Genomic DNA, 17764 nt, shown 5'->3' with positions numbered 1-17764 from the left:
TGAGGGCTAGACGAAAAGCTGCCATTGTCTAGGTGTTGAGCACTGCTCTGTGTAGCCTGCAAGCAGAGGCCATCTTTCCTGTGTTAAACCTCCCACCACACAGTCAAATCAGAATTTTCATTGGACTGGTGAGCTCTGCTCACTCACCCTGATGACTCACTGGGATGCTCAAGGAACTTAGTGAGAACTTCAGTAAAGAGATAGTTAGCATAAAAAGGGACATAGAGACCATAAAAAAGAAGCAGTCAAAAATGAAGAATAAAATAATTAAAATGAAAAATACACTTAAAGGAATCAACATCAGAATAGATGAAGCAGAGGATCAAATCAGCAATGTGAAAGACAAAGTAGCAGAAAACACCTAATCAGAACAGCAAAAAGAGAAAAAGAATCAAAAAAATTGAGGCTACTTTAAGGGACCTCAGAGACATCCTCAAGCATAACAATATTCAAATCATAGGAGTACCAGAAAGAGAAGAGAAAGAGCAAGGAATTAAAAACTTCATATTTCTTCAAATATGAAAAAATCATGACAGAAAACTTCTCTAATCAAGGGAAAGAATTAGACATACAACCTGAGGAAACCAGAGAGTCCCAAACAAGTTGAACCCAAACAGGCCAACACTAAGACACATCATAATCAAAATGCCAAAGGTTAAAAACAAGGAGAGAATCTTAAAAGCAGCAAGAGAAAAGCAGTTAGGTACCTACAAGGGAGCTCCCATAAGACTGTCAGCTTATTTCTCAACAAAAACTTTACAGGCCAGAAGGGATTGGTAGGAAATATCCAATGTGATGAAAAGCAAGAAACCATAACCAAAACTACTCTACCTACCAAGGTTATCATTTAAAATTGAAGGAGAGATAAAGAGCTTCCCAGAGAAGAAAAGGCGAAAGGAATTCATTAGAGACCCACTTCAGATCAAAAGACACATACAGACTACAAGTAAAGGAATATAAAAAGATAGTTCATGCCAATGGAAATGAAAAGATAATCTGGGGTAGCAATACTTAGACAAAATAGACTTTAAAACAAAGGCTATAAGATTGAAATCACATGAATCCTCTTCTCTGACCACAATGGTATAAAACAAGAAGTCAATTACAAGAAAAAAAACAAACATAGACAAACACATGGCAGCTAAATAACATGCTACTAAATAATAATGAATGGGTTAACAATGAGATCAGGAAAGAAATCAAACAATATCTTGAGACAAATAAAAATAAGAAAGCAACAACCCAAAATCTATGGGACACAGAGAAAGCAACCCTAAGAGGGAAATGTATAGAAATACAGGCCTAACTCAAGAAACAAGAAAAATCTCAGCTGCACAATCTAAGCCTACACCTAAGAAAATAGAAGAAGAGCAACAACCAAAGCCCGAAGTAAGTAGAAGGAAGAAAATCATAAAGATTAGACCTGAAACAAATGAAATAGAATCTTAAAAAAATAATACAAAAGACCAATTAAACCAAGAGTTGGTTCTGTGAAAAGATAAACACAGTTGATAAACCTTTGACCAAATTTTTAAAAATCAAGAATGAAAGAGAAATGGCAACTGACACCATAGAAATGCAAAGAATTATGAGAAAATACTACAAACAATTATAATGCCAACAAATTCAATCATCTAGAAGAAATGAATAAATTACTACCAGAAACATACAATCTTCCAAAGTTGAAACAAGAAGAAACAGAAAATCTGAACATACCAATTACCACTAACAAAATCGAATTAGTGATAACAAAAACTGCCTGCAAAAAAGATCCATTTATGATAAAGAGAAAAACAAAACAACTCTAAACAAAGTGGGAATACAGGGGAACATACGCGTATACCAAAACAAATTTGGTTCACAATATTCTATCCAAACAAACACTGTGTTTATAAATTGATGACAATTTTTCTAATAATTTTCCAATTTTTTTAACTTTTATGTACTATTTCAAATACCATTTTAGAATATGTTCCCATCTCCTCTTTGGTCATTATTCATTGAAATTATTCCTAAAATATTAGTGCTAGATTTCAAAAACCACTTCCCCGATTTTATTCATATTTCCCTCTATCATAGTTTTTCCTCATTAGCCTTCACAAAGTCTAATGATAGAGAGTTCTAGCATTTTTGTTTTTCAAAAAGAGAAACTAAAGCTCAGAGAATTGGAAAAAATGTTCTGAACACGACTGTGGTGGTTTCTTCATTAGGAATATCAAACCCAGGCACATTGCCTATCTGATGCCGAATCAGACATATTTTCATTTCAGATACAGATTATAAAATGCAAATACGTTTTGTCCATCTTCTCCCTACTGGTGAAGACACAGAATATACCCAACATATGAAAAGAAAATTAAATCGCACTTCATTCTGATAGATGCTACCCTCAGTTTTCATGGGCTGTGTGTGTGTGTGTGTGTGTGTGTGTGTGTGTGTGTGTGTGTGTTCATTTATTTCAAATTTGTAGCTATTCACTCTTTGATGCCATAGTAAAGAGATTAGAGACATAGCCAAATGCACCCTGGTCCAGGGCTGTAAACAGAAGATGACACCAAAGGGAACCAACCTGCCTAAGATAATAATTCAGTAGGGCAGCATTATCTGTCAAACCATAATTATGAATATCTTTATGGTTCAGCTGGAGACTCCTGTAACTCCCCTAATCAGTCTCAAAAGTTATTCATGTGATTTGAACAAAGTAGCAGAGGAAACAATATGAACACTTTATAATCACTGCTTTCTTTCAGAATGCATAATCAAAGCTTAGCTTCCCACCACTCCCAAATCAATTGAAAATGGACAGAAAGAGAGGTTGACCATGGAAAGTAATAAATGCATCCATGCTAGATAAGTTAAGTATCCATGGATTTTGTGGGGAAGAGATATTAATTCATGGATTCTATGTGAAAAAATAATTTAAAATAATACCTTCCTGATATCCTGAGAAGATAGCACTAGATATTACATTGAGAGAGAGACAGAGAATTAACAAAGAAGGAAGCAGATCGTGTCAACTCCTAAGTTATTATCCCCTTAATCTTGATGCTTGCACTGAAATAATGTATATTGTTGCACAGAGTAAACTCCTTAACAAAAGGAGAAGGGCAGTGGAAAGCTTCTAGGAATAACTGATTGCTGCTACAAATACATGAATCTGTATCACTGCAGTGGGTTCTGTTCTTTAGTGAAAGGCATATAATAGTGGTACGGATTTGCATACAGTAAAATGTAGCAGAATTGGGGAGAAATTCTCAAGGAATTAAAATTATATTCACTCACAGTAAAAAAATTGAGAAAAGTAGACCATGACCAGATATATCAGGGTAATAAATACTGAGGGGGAAAAAGATAAGCTTTCATTTAAGCCTGCTTTACTTTTGTACAAATACAAACACTGACCTCAGTCACCATATACTAGGATGAAAGAAATGAACTCTTAATCCCACTAGGTCACACAGACATCTTGGCTGAGTGAGCATCAAGAAAAAAAGGCCCAGTAAAAAGCATTTCCTCTCCGAGCAAACCTCCATAAATCACATTTTATGAAACCACTCACAGAGAGAAAATGCTTTAGGTGAAGGGCTTCCTTAGTAAATGATACATAGGAATGTTGAATAATTTATGAAGACGACTTTTCCCATCCTCACTGAAATAACCAAAATTGTGGAAGGAAGCTATGAGAGGTTAAGCCATGATCATGTCACAAAAATATCTTAGTTGCCCAGCAATTCACAGGACTCCAGGAAGGGATAGTCCAGACCTGAAACGATAAAAGAAGAAACAACCAGCATTGCATTCTCCCAGAGCCATTCTTAAACTATTCAGGCACATTTTAAAAGTATTATAACTTGACAGGCTTAGCTTAAAAGAAACATTTTTTTTCCCATGAAGTACCGTTGCCTCAATGGGGTAAAAATTCATTAGTAACATTATTAATACCTTGGTCACTGTCAGATATGCTGAGATAATTTTAGAATCTATGTGTCATGTCATGCCAGCAAAAATTGACTCCTCTTGATTTTTCAGATACCAACAGAGTAGTTTTGACCATCATCATTTCTTAGAGAAGGAAAAGAATGTCCAACCAGACATTTCGAAAGATGCAACAGCTTCAGAGTGGCTTTTATTAGAGTCACTTCCCTATTCCACCTCAAACTCTGTTCCAAACCAGCCAAAGCCAGTAAATGCCTGATGTAATTCCAGTATTGTATACCAAGGACAAGTGCCTAACAGTTTTCATTCCGGGACAACTTTTTATCAACAGCTTCATATACACAGAGAACACACACTGAAACCTACACTGACAGTTGAAACACAAATGTGAAAAAGAAGCATCAAAATTAATCCACCAATGCTCCCTATAATCAGGGCCCTTTCCCAAGCTTCCAGTTACCATCCTCAGCAGGCTCCCCTCCCCTCCCAGCTTGACTGCCCTTCTTAGTTAATCAAACCCCTGTCCAGTCCTCCCTCTGAAACAAACTGTGGTCTATAAATAACCCCCATCCCAATCATCCCGAGAGCTTGTTAAGTGTATATCACTGTGCCCCACTCCAGACCTGTCCAATCGGAATGTTTGGAAGAGGACCCCTGGAATGTGTGTGTTAGAACACTCCACCAGATACTCCTCTGTACCCCAGAGTTTCAAAATCACCTATCTGAGTCTTGCTTTCCAATGCCGCCTGGGGTTTGACAGGTCTGAAACTCCCCTAGTCTGTATTCTCTAGTCTGGATCCTTAGCACTACATATGGAGAGGCTGATAACAGTCTGCCCATTTATCTCTTTGCCACTAGTGCATTTTCCAGTACTCCCTGCGTGCTACTGTGTAAATCTCTCAAAATCCTTTCATCACAAATCCCTTCTGCTCAAAATTCTTAACTGATAATCACATTTCAAGACAAATCCAAACCTCCTACAGAGCATTTAAGGGCTTCTATGCAAGGATCGCAGTGTGTCTGGCCCACTGACATTTCTCATGGCTCCATTCTGGAGTCCCTCACCAGGTGTGATCAGGTCAGTCTCCAACCTTATTTCTTGCATGCACTCCTCTTTCCCATCTCCACATTATCCATCTTTCTCTTTATATGCCCTAGGGCTCTCTCTAGTTTTCCAAATCTAAGACTTCTTCCAAGAAGCAAATCCAGAGTCACCTTCTCTATCACAGTAGGGAATATACTGGAATGCCATGAGTTACTAGACAGATTGAGAAATTCTAGTAGCACCACTCACTACATGGGATTTGGGGTAAATTTATCTGATACATGAGAAACAATGTACCAGGTACCTGGCGCATTACAGGAACTCAATAAAGACTAATTTTTCCCCTTCACTCTATCATTTATCATGTAGTGCTGTAGTTATGGTCTTTGGCGACATATTATGTTTATATGTAATCTATTTCTGCTGGAAGTAGGCTCTCATTTTCATGGGAAACCCATTCCACGTGGTCCAGGTGCAGCAGATCTCTCCCTACCATTACTTGTGGAGTGGCCACACCACACAAGCCCATCAAACCAGAGTACTCCACACACACACACACACACACACACACACACACACACACATAAATACACACCAAACTGCAGCAATTGGCTCCGGGATGGGCATTTTGCCCAAACCAATCAGATCAATCTCTGGAACTTTTGCTGGACCCTGAAGAAATGGACACTAATCATTGGAGTTTCTGACCATTGAGGTAAGACTGGAGATGTGAGTAATCAGCTTTATCCTTGAATCCTCATTCTTGGGATCTAACCATAAAATTTCCATTTATAGCAGTTAATGGATTTCTTTTGGGGTTAAGATAGTGTCCACAAGTTTTCTGTCACTTTTATACATGACAGGCCTGACAGAAACTTTAAGCAAGTGGGATGTTGCAGAAAACAGAATTTAAAATGTGAAAGGATTAAATTAACAAAGGTGAGGAGCTGGAAGGCGAAGGCAGTACCTGGATGAGACATTAACTTGCTTCTCTTTGCTTTGGGGATGAAAACATTATTGGTTGGAGGTCTAATATTTCCATTGCCAGACAGTGGCATTTTGAAATGATGCATCTGGGAAGAAAGTTTGTTTTTGAGCAGTCAAGAAATAAATGGTAGTGGACTGTGATAACTTAACCACAGCTTTTGTCTGTTCACGCTGCTTTTTCTCATCTTCTTTTTGTTACACAACTTGTTTTTTCTTCATGGAAACTCAATTTCATGAGCCTTACATCTGAGCCCCACTTTCTACAGGCATAAGCATATGACCCAGGATGGGCCGATCAGAGCACCCTAATACCTGAATATCACAAGGATATTCAGGGATGGCACATGATCTAGTCCAGAGCAATCACAACCTTCCTTGGTTCTTTAGCTACAAGTAACAGAAAATTAAAATCAAAATTGTTTTGATTGAAACCTAGCTATAAAGATAATATGAGTTTATAACTTTGCTCCAATAGACAATTTGACCCCCAATCAGGAAGATACTGACTGAAACTAAAGCCAAGACAGAAGAAAAAGAGATGATTGATGGGGAGAGAATAAGTGACGTAATGGCATCTATTTAGCCAAAAGGTAGCTCTATCCCCCTATACTTCTCAGTTGTGTGAACCAATAAATCCATTTACCCTAAGTTAATTAGTCTAGAGTTTCTGTCATTTGCAACTATGAGTCTTTAATAATACATTTATGGTCAGAGATTTTATGTCACCTCACAAATGTTCTCTAATTTTTTTCATTCATACATTCCTTCTGATTAAACAGTAATACCTTTGAGGAAAAGATATTTTATCATTGGTTTCATTTTTCATCCCTGTATTGCCAATAGAACATTACAACTCATTAAATGGAAATTTGGGAGGAAAAGTCAACAAATTAATTCCTAAGTATAATAAAAATTCACAGCCACCTATTTTTTCAGTTTTATGACCATAGTTACTTCCCTCCAAAAGTACAGAGGGTGCCAAAAAAATGTATACACATTTTAAGACAGGAAAAAACTGTATTAAAATTGTGATACTAAATATATACCAATAACAAAAGATGAATACAAGTCACTTTTGACTTCTGCAATTACAAGAGGTGCTCAAAGTGGTTATCATCAGCATAATTTTAATACAGTTCTTTCCTCTCTTAAAATGTGTATGCATTTTTTTGGCACCCTCTGTACTTAAGGGCACACCACCCCTGGCAAAATATAGAAAAACTAAACAGCTCAGGCTTCCACTCCCTTAGAAGCCTTTCAGTCTGTTCGTTAAAGACCCATTCAAATACTACAGTTCTCCCTGACACATGCAAAGTGTTGTAAACTCACAAAATAACTAAATTAGCTAGCAGTAATTACACAGTATCACATGACAGTGTTTTTCTATGTATCTAAAAGCATGTGCTCCAACAATATTTATAGTTCACCTCTCCTCCCTGTGTCATAATTTGAAACGTGTTTACTTCCATGACTCTGCTCTCTTATATACTCTTGGTTTAATAATTATTATTATTAACAAAATTTCCAATGCTAAATATTAGTGAGCTTAGTGGGGGTAAAAACATTTTGATTTGTTTCCTAGCCCATTTACTACTGAACACACCACACTAAAGCGGAACAGCTTAAGAAGACCTAGATTCTGGCCAACTCTTTTTTTCATTTTCTATTCACTTAATTGAATCAAAAATATACTTCCATGACACAGGCTCCTATAAACAAGGGTATAATTAGAGTATTGAAAATTTTCTGTCTTTTTCTTCATGTAGAAACTCAAGAATAAAAGACCTTTGAAGTTTCATATTCTATGTATCAGTCAGGTCCCCCAGCAGGAAACAGAATTCACCCCCAGGTGATTCAAATAATGAGGGACCCCTTAAGAAGGTGAGCAGTGTGGGCAAAAATAAAAGAATAAGAAAGGGGTTGGGGGGTACTCAGAAGTCAGCATTAGTGGAAAGTCATCACCACCCCAAGGGCTGAAGGGACTAAAAGAAAAGCATTAACTGAACCCATAAAAGCTGCAACTGCAGAGAAGGAGCCACCTGTGGAAGCTGGAGGAGGTGAACAGCAATGACCAGAGACGGTCAGGGAGGAATAAAGAAGAACTAGCCTAGCCTCTCTCCCCCCATCCTCTAGTCTCCTGCCTGTGCTTCTCATTGGTGAAACAACTGGAAGCGGCCAACAAGGAAACCCAGGTAGGGAAGCAGTCCACAGAACTGGGCAAAGAAAAATGAAATGGATCAAGAGGGTGAGGATGGACAAAAAAAGAAGAACCAGATATTGAGTATAATCTTTACCTATGGGAATATCAATGGAGAAAAGGTTGAGGGTTCAAATTTTTCCCATTGTTCCACTTTACTGCACCGTTTTCCATCATAGGAATGTGACCAGATGTGTTAGAAAGAGGATGGAGCCTATGAGAGGACCACTACCCTGGAGCTCATAAACTTTTGTGGCAAGCCGCTCTCTAACTCAGGCTGGGATTGAGATGTTGCCTGATTCCATTCATGGGATGCAACAGGCTTCCAATAAAATCTCTGAGGGCAGGACTATGGCAGCTTGTGGCTATAACGCTCATGGGGTAAGTTTCCGCTTGTTTCAGTGGTCACGCTGTACTTCTCAGGTCGCCTCGCGACTGTCTCTTTCAGCCCTCCTTTCCCTCTCAATTACTGCCAGTTGCGCCCGTCATTCTCTGTACTGCGTCACATGGCTCATCTCACTTGTCCCACCCAACCTCCTTCTGACAGCTGTTGCCACAATAGAACTCACTCCCAGATGTTCCAAAAGTTAAATTTTACCCACTGGTTAATATTTAGCAATATCAGTGCTCCCTTTTTCTTGGAACAGTGTGGAGAAATTGGAAAATTCAAGCCTTTTGTGTGCTTTATGCAACTCCCTTTCTCTTCTCACATATTTAGAAAGATGGTTCTGATTTCTTATTTTAAAAATTTTGTATCTCCAAATTTGCTACTTTGCTTTATGTCTTAGAATAGTCTGTAACATAGAATATTTGCATTCTTTAAGTCAATGCAAGCTATTCACTTCCCCTCTTTCTCAATAAAATGAAAAAGATTCCACCCTGAGGTGAAGAATTTGGACAGAGCATTTGTGCTAGGGAACTGACTGAGAACACCAAGGCTAAACTAGACAGTGCTCTGGAATCTTTAGGGATTCTTCTTTTAACACAGTTCAAGTTATTAAACATTTACTCAGCTATTTAACAGACACAGAATGTTGCCCTTAAACCACATATGCTTTTGAAGAAGCGGAAGGCGATTCTCAGTAGAAAAATAGTGTGAAATGGTCGTTGCTTGAAGTGTAGAAGTATAAAGGCCATTAACCAGTAAGATGCTAGAGAAGTGACTGAAAGGAAAAGGGGAAAAGGGACAAGCTTAAGTCAATGAAATTTCATTTGTATGGAATTTTCCTTAAATTCCAACATTGTCCTCACTTGCTGGATTACATTGTCTTGGCTTTTTTATATTCTCCCCAGATCATATCCCTGGGCCTATGACAGCAAACAAAATAATTCTTATGACATAACAAGGTAGATTTATAAAAATGTGGTGAAATAGGAAGGACAGACACTAAGATATGAAAAAGCAATGCCTACAGCCTAAAGGTTTACAAATTGCTTCCCAGAGTTTGCATCACAGCAATTTTCACTCACTTTGAAGGTTTCTCAAGGGCAAAGAATATTTTCCTCTCCTAGCAAACAATTCCACTTGCAGCAGGAATAAGGTGCACTGTGTATATCCAGACACAAAGCTAATAAAGCAAACCTGATAAGAGGAAATTTGGAATTGAATCTCTTCCAAATGATCTTGTTCTCTTCACTGGGGAAAAAAGCACTTAGTGTATTAGTCACACATTAGCCAACTATGCATGCAGAACTCATCAGTAAAGAAAGATGGCTTTAAATGAAAATCAGAAATCTGTGATGAAAAAGGAAACATTGATAAAGCCCCCGGATTCTTTCCTCACTCCCTTCCACATTATTTCAGAAAATGTTTGACTTGCCCTTGCTTGTTCATTTCAAACTCAGGAGCCCATCTCTATGAAGAAAGAAAATGAAGACACCTACCAGTTAAAGCCACAGAAGCACTGTAAAGAGTTTATAAAAAGACAATTCTAAAGTGAGCGTTATTGTTATTTAGGCAACGACCCATGTCACTCTCTATCGTTATCCATAGAAATCTCCCTCATAAAGATAGTCATGCTAAAGGAGATGGGGCCCCAATTCAGCAAACACTGAAAAGTAAAGTTGGTCCAAGTTTAACTTACGCTGGGACATAGATAGAGCTACAGCAGAGTGAAAATGGTCAAATCACTAGAAACAGCACATGTCATACATGTTTCTATCATAGTAACCCTGCTGGCAAAACAGAATAAAACAGCAAATCTAAAATTAGATCAATGTTGCATAAGGACGTAAAGCATAGATTCTGAACCCTTTTATAATATTTTGGATAGCATATATTAGGCCACTACCAAATAACACAGCTTTATTTTTTTCTTCTTCTTCGTGTAAAATAACTCGCACTCAGAAACTTGCTTCACCTCGATTCACTACTTTTGCTGCAGAGCAGTTGGTATGGCAGTCCCTGAACAAAGAATGTGGTGATGAGTTATGGTATAATATTGCCCACTGCAAATGGCCAAAAACTATAAGAAAATCTTTTCATATACACTACTAACCAATGAAATGCAAACTAAAATATCCATTACACATTATTTTTACCAGATAGATAGGAAAACATTTAGAAGATCACTAATATCCAGTGTTGGTGAGGGTATGAGGAAACAGGTGTTTTCATACCCTGTACTTGCCCTGATGGGTTAGGGAGAGGGAGGCAGAAATAAGAAAAACATGTCAAAACCCTTCAAAATATGTGCACTCTTTGTCAAGAATTTCATTTCTAGCATTTTATCCAAAGGAAATGATCGTTCACATGTCCCAATGTTTAACGTTATAAAATTGCTTATAATAACAACAATTTCAGAAAAAAACATAAATGCCCAATGTGAAACTATGGGCTTTTTATTCTTAATATTTATTTTTGCAACAAGCATGTGTTATTTTCCTACCCAGAAAGAATAAATAAATATTGATTTCTTTAGGAAAGTATGAAGGAAATGTAATAGTAATGGAAAAATTACAACAAAAGAATAGAGAATGAAAAAAAGAGAGAGAGAAGGGAGACAGGGAGGGAGGGAGAAAAAAAAGAAAGAAAGAGAGAGAAAGGAAAAGGAAGGAAGGAAAGAAGGGACGGGGGAGGGAGGGAGGGAGGGAGGGAGGGAGGGAGGGAGGGAGGGAGGAAGGAAGGAAGGAAGGAAGGAAGGAAGGAAGGAAGGAAGGAAGGAAGGAAGGAAGGAAGGAAGGCAAAAGCATTCTGCACAAATGCTTCCAATCATAGATTTGTTACCAAGGTGTAATATTTGTAAACGTGCCTTCAAAAATATATAGCCCTTCTTCATTTAGATCATATAGTGTCAGATCACACGAACCAAACAGCTCGTATCACAGTAGAGAAAGACTTAGAGACTTACGTCAGGTTACAAGGTACAAAACCTGCATCTCCCAATGCTCATAGAATGATCTGTCTGCTCTAGACCACACAGACTCTGCTTCACCACACCCCTGCCCTACCTTCCCAGCTCCTATTCTTGCTAATTCACTTCACCTATCATCTAGCTGTCATTTATCTATTATCTATCCATCTAGCTATCTATCATCATCTATATACCGACTCATCTACCTACCTACTATCTATCTGTCTTTTTACCTGTATTCTAACTACATACCTTCACATCCATGTTCATTTCCTGTCAACCATCTTCCTTCCTCCCCCTCCTCCACAAAGTAAGACTAAAGTTTTGGTGAAATGGAATTGTACTTTTTAAAGACAATTGTAAGCACAATACGAAGCCATTGCAGGTATCTGTCATGGGGACTATCACAATAAAAAATGAGTATGTGAGCAGTACGTGGGCTGGAATGAGGACAGGGGTAGGAACAGGAAAGACCAAAATGCTCCTTCGTGAGGCTACTGCAATCAGCTAAGCATAAGGTAATATGAAGAAGGTACGACATGCAAGATTTCAAAGTCTGTGGAAAGAAGGACATGAGGAATGCCACAAGGAAGTACACAGACACACATCAGCTGAATGTGGTCCACATGGGTTTGTATCAGCTGTCCTCCCCGCTAGCAGACATTCTGTCTCTAAAAAAGTAGCAATAAAAATATAACTACTTTCTTACGTCTGCTATGTACCAGAGCACGTAGCTCTATTTCTCACTTCTTCCATCCCTAATCTTAACAGCAACCTTTGATGCTGGGTATATTACCTCCGATTTACAGACAAATAAATTGAAGCTACTGGAGGTAATTTGATCAAGATCACACAGCGAGCAAATGGCAAAGTTGGATTAAAATCCTGGCTTAAACCCTAAGCCTTTCCATTGTGCAGCATGACCTAATCCAAAGGCCTAGAGACATTGATCTGCTGACTTCCTTTGATGATCTGCCTTCCTTGAATTAATATAATAAGGGTTGAACGATTTTTATTTTATATTCTAATGAATGTATTCATGCTAAAGTAATATCTGAGCACATACAACGCTCACGTTCCTCAGGGTACACAAATTCACTTTCTACTGGTAAACTCCCCAGAGGGTCCAGCCAGTTCTGCATACATAGTAAGAATGAAGTGACACACGTTGGTTGGCTGAGTAGCCCCTCCTTGCATCAATCTATTCAAGACTCAAATCAATGCCTGGTTTTGTCTTTTCTTCCTATCCATTCCCTCAAGTTCATAGCTGCCAAAAACACTGCCTACTCACCCTTCTCAGACTGAGGAGTCTTAGATTTTCAATGCAGCCTTATCAAAAACTCCTCAATTATTTTCATTCTTTTCAGTACATTTTCCTTCTTAAGCTTTGCTTGCCTTTTGCTCTAAAAAAATGTATACATATTTTAAGAAAGGAAAACACGGTATTAAAATTGTAATACTCAATATATACCGATAACAAAAGATGAATACAAGTCACATTTGACTTTTGCAATTACAAGAGGTGCTCAAAGTGGTTACCATCAGTGTCCAGACACTTCTGGTTACGACAAACTACTGCTTGAGCAACGTTGACCAAAGTGTCCACTTGTATACATTTTTTTGGCACCCTTAGTATATATTAAGACTAGACCTGCATCCAGTACTTTGTTACATTTGATATAAAAGTAAACCTAAAAGAAGGCAGGTGTAAGAAAATTCATAAAACAATTTTGAATAAATATTTGGGACAATATAATTCAGCATCACAAGTGTTAAATATTATCCAGATAATGATAAAATTAATCCTAAAAATTCAGTTATCTTTCTTGCCCTAATTTTCATAGTGGAAAATATGCCTAACTCTCTTGCAGCTCGTGTTCCAGAAATGATTTTGTTTTTTTTCATTAAACATGCTTATGAGAGACATGATTTCTGAACTGAGGTACACTGGAGCAGGGAGGACACATTCCTTTCGGGGGGGGGGGGGGGGCGGGGATCCTGGCAGAAGAGACAGTGTTCTGAAGCCAGTGGTTATGGCAGCACCTTCCCTGTTCAACAGGAAACCACTTGATTGAGGCGGAGGCAGCAGTAACTTAGTAACCTCTTTCTGTGGCGTGACTTTGACCCTCCACTCCTCCCAGTGATTCTAGAAGCTATTTAATATTCAGTAATAAATGCCTTTGTATTGAAACTAGATAGATTCAGCTCTCTGAAACTCAATATTTTGATCTGTATATTTAGAGTGGGATAGAAAGATCATCTCTAAAATATTTTAAAATGCAGTTAATTTTCTTTGTTGCTAGCTGTTGTTCCAAAACTCAAAACAGAATCACCTTGAATTCCTCTCAAATGCGTGTTGAAATGGGACAGGAGAGATGCCATTCAGTCTCCACCCCAGAGATGGAGACATAGGAGGCAGAGACTCTTGTATCCCCTGGAGGTGGTCTCTGGCGTAATGAGTACACAATTAGGCAGATTTCAATGTTGCTACTTGCTATTGCCACTGAGTTGCCTCTTTCAGTGGCTACGCCTCCCAGGGAGTTGATGGGGAGCTGAAAAAATTAGGTTTGCAGAATATTAAGAACTATTGTCCTTCTAGTGCCCACAGGTATCTTGGGAGCAGTTGGGGCAACAAGTCAAATTTAGCTCACATAAATAAACTCCCTTTCCCCCCCCCCCCCGCCCGCAAAACGTATATCAGTAATAAACACAGCCTCCACCTAAGCACCTAATACAATCACTTCCCAAGTTCAGATACCCTCACTAACACCATTAAAAACCAAATCCCATAGTTAACAGTTCCAACATTATGAGATAAGAAATTCTTCATTATCAGTTTAGAGAGGCTTACCATCAGTAATTTAGTCATTTTGTTTTCATCTCGAGTTTTAACATCTTGTAACATAAACAACCTCCCTTTAGCAGTGGGTAAGTGAGTTCCAGGTGGATTGAGGCAGAATTATAATATTAGCACCAATACTATCACTTAGATAATTTTCAAAATCACATGTACGTATCCTACTTATCAATTGAAAGTCCAGCTGTCTAACTTATTTAGCTGTCTAACTAACACTCTAATTTACAAAAGTGACTTCAGAAAAGAAAGGTCATTTATCTCTATATTACCCTATCCATAAAGAAGTGCAATACATTAAATAGAAAATCCCCACCTATAAAGTCAAAAAGAAAACAGATATGAATTCAAGCAAACTTTGAAATAGGTGCTAACTTCAAACCTCTATTTCTCAGTCCATTAGGCAGGCAGAGCAGCTTACTCCAGTTTGGTTCCAGTAAGCCCCTCTCCTTTCTTAGGCTATGAAAGCATAAATGGCTGCCTTAAGACCTTTCTTTGTCAAGTCACTAACAGTTGCAATAGGAGAGAGAGAGAGAGAGAGAGAGAGAGAGAGAGAGAGAGAGAGAGAGAGAGAGAGAGAGAGAGACTAAGGAGGAAAGAAAGAACAGGAGTTTGCTTCCCCAAGGATTCCAACAACAAGCCTTTATCACCCAGGGCATACCAAGCCCTTATCGAGTAACACCTAATCATTTAAATATTTACAGGAGCAAGCCCGGTGATGGACAGGACTGACTACCCCTCACTGCTTGCAGAACCACCCCGCCATGTGGCTGGAACCTCTGAAATACCAGGACGTGGAGTTCCATCTGTTCAAACCTGTATCCCAGCTCATCTCTGATCCTCATGAATAAAATAAATGAAGCACACAGATGAGGCAGCGTTCCTGGGTAATTATGGATGACCTCAAAGCAGAGGTACAAAACAAGAACGTGGTTCTCTACCTGAGGAGTACTGCAAACCATGCACTATCCATTGTTTTATTACTTCAGTTTCGTAGAATCTGTAAATAACAAGAGGACACATTGGACCCTGCTTTGTGTGAGTATTATTTGCATCACTGATCAGAAAACAGGATTTGTGCTTAACCTAGTTACAAGATGGAAAATAATTCTAGCTACCTATCTAGGCACATATTCTAAAATGCTCGGAAATTCTGCCATCTTGTGGGAATTTGGAAATATAACAAATGACCAGAATCCAAGTTTCATGTTTTACCTCATTTAAATGCTCATGTAATTGTAAGCAAGAGTGAATGGATACAGTATAACAGCCAAAGACAACTTTGTTTTCCTTTTATTCCATGTTCCATGTAAACATAAATTCAAGTAACACTAACCTCATTGTTATAGACCAAGCAAATCCATAATTTGACATAATTTCGACCTGGTAGATACTTGAAATAAATTTTAACATTTTCTTCCTATCTTTCTCATACATGGAATAATAAAGGCTTATTTTAAAGTTGACTGTTTCCATTTACTAATCAGATTTTTCACTTTTCATATAGTATGAAACTCCAAAGTAACAATACATTTTATATCAACTATTTTCCCTCCCTTCTTCTCTCCTTATACTTGAATGAATTTAAATAATCATCAGCCTAGTATTCTAATCTTAAATTAACCCATGGCCATTTGTGGTCTTCTATACAGGAAGTTTGTAGTGCAGTGTTTCCATGAAACTAGGTCTTGGATAAAATCATCTTCAAGTCAAATTCAGTCGGTAGGGGCGGGGCAGCAGCTCAAAAAGAGCATAAAACATCCAGGGAGGGAATGAAGGCAAGAAAGGATGGAATACAGGTCCTTAGAGAGATAGCTTTAAAAGGGGATGAACTAAGAGCTTTTAAAGTAGATTAGTGATGAGGAGAGTTGCCCGTACTCTTCTTCAGATTCTAGAATGATATTGTGTTCGTATTAGCTGCCAAAAATAAAATAAAGTTTAAAAACTAAAAAATATATATTTGCTGAACGTAGTAGACATTTTCCCCCTCACTTTAGGGCTATAGTCAATTGTCCCCCTCCTTAAAGAAAACTCCAAACAATCCTGAAGTCAACTTACAGCTATCTTTGAAATACATTTTGGTTGTTTAATGAGACAAATTTTCAAAATGTACGTTAATTAAACTAATAATCATATTAGCCTGTGTGCCTGTGTAATCTGAACCTAAAATAGGAGCCCCAATTTGGAAAAGAAGAGAAACTTGAGCAAGATTTAACATTAGCCACCAAGGACCCAGGCACTTACAAAAATAATTGACTGATGATAAACTAGTACCTTGTTTCCAAAGCAAAATCAACATGTATCCAGACCTGAACTGCTCTCACTTCACTAGAAGCGAATTCAGAAGTAGGGATGCCTCCACCAAAAGAAATAAAGTGGGTCACTGAGCTTTCACTCTAAAATATATCAAAAAGCATGCAGCTTTACTTTTCTTGTTTCTCTTGATGTTTTCTACACGCCTGCATGTGCAAGGGCTTAGGAAAGAGCCTGGCACACAGAAAGCACCCAACAAATGTTGTTTATCATTATTATTTCTTCAGGGTGCACATGAATCAAAAATTTAGATTCTGTAAATACACAGGAATTAAAAGGGTCAGAGATTCTGTAAATACACAGGAATTAAAAGGGTCCTTTCAAAAAGGAGTGGGCGCACATGTAACAATACAATTATTTGAATACTGGCGTGTTGTTTTAACTTTCTCAAAAGGTCAAAGAGAATCCTTTATGCAGCTTGATATCCAGAATCCCAAGGTTTGATTGTTATTGTTTTCTTCTCCAACTGCAAGTATTTAAATAAATGAAAGAGAATAAACATCATCACAGACAACCGGCAAAGTTTCTGCATTTTTGTTGCTGTTAATGAGGAAAACTTCCTTTGGGACAAATGATTATTTAAAAGAGAAAGAACCAGAATTCCACCACAGGTGAACTTTAGCAGCTGAAAAATATTTGCACAATGCATGTAGGTTGCTAAGAAGGAAGCAGCGGACAATTAAATTCTCCACCACATTCATATTTGCTTGGTTAGTTCCTTTTTTCTCCTAAGGTGGCTATAAAATCCATGCTAATTACCCATCTACCTCACAGGGATGAATCTAGGAATAAATGGCAAGGAAGCCTCTGGAAACCCCTGAGCAATGTGTATTCACAGGGACAGAAGACCATCCCACTTGATCTGCCAAGGCTGAGCCAAAGCCCTGGACTGAAATCCTCAAGAGACGGCCAACAGGAGCGCCAAGCTAGTGCTCTGCAAAGCCATAAGTCTAAAGCCACAGCCCTCTGTGAGCTAAATGCATGGCAGCAAACAGTAATATCCAGCCTTCCCTTACCCATAAGGGCAATATGCTGCCCTTACCCAGGATTTTTCTGCTGAAGGCTAAGAGGTCACTCAC

This window comes from Rhinolophus sinicus, linkage group LG03 (assembly GCF_036562045.2).
Source record: "Rhinolophus sinicus isolate RSC01 linkage group LG03, ASM3656204v1, whole genome shotgun sequence".
Taxonomy (NCBI): Eukaryota; Metazoa; Chordata; class Mammalia; order Chiroptera; family Rhinolophidae; genus Rhinolophus; species Rhinolophus sinicus.
Note: the sequence above shows the minus strand (reverse complement) of the source record.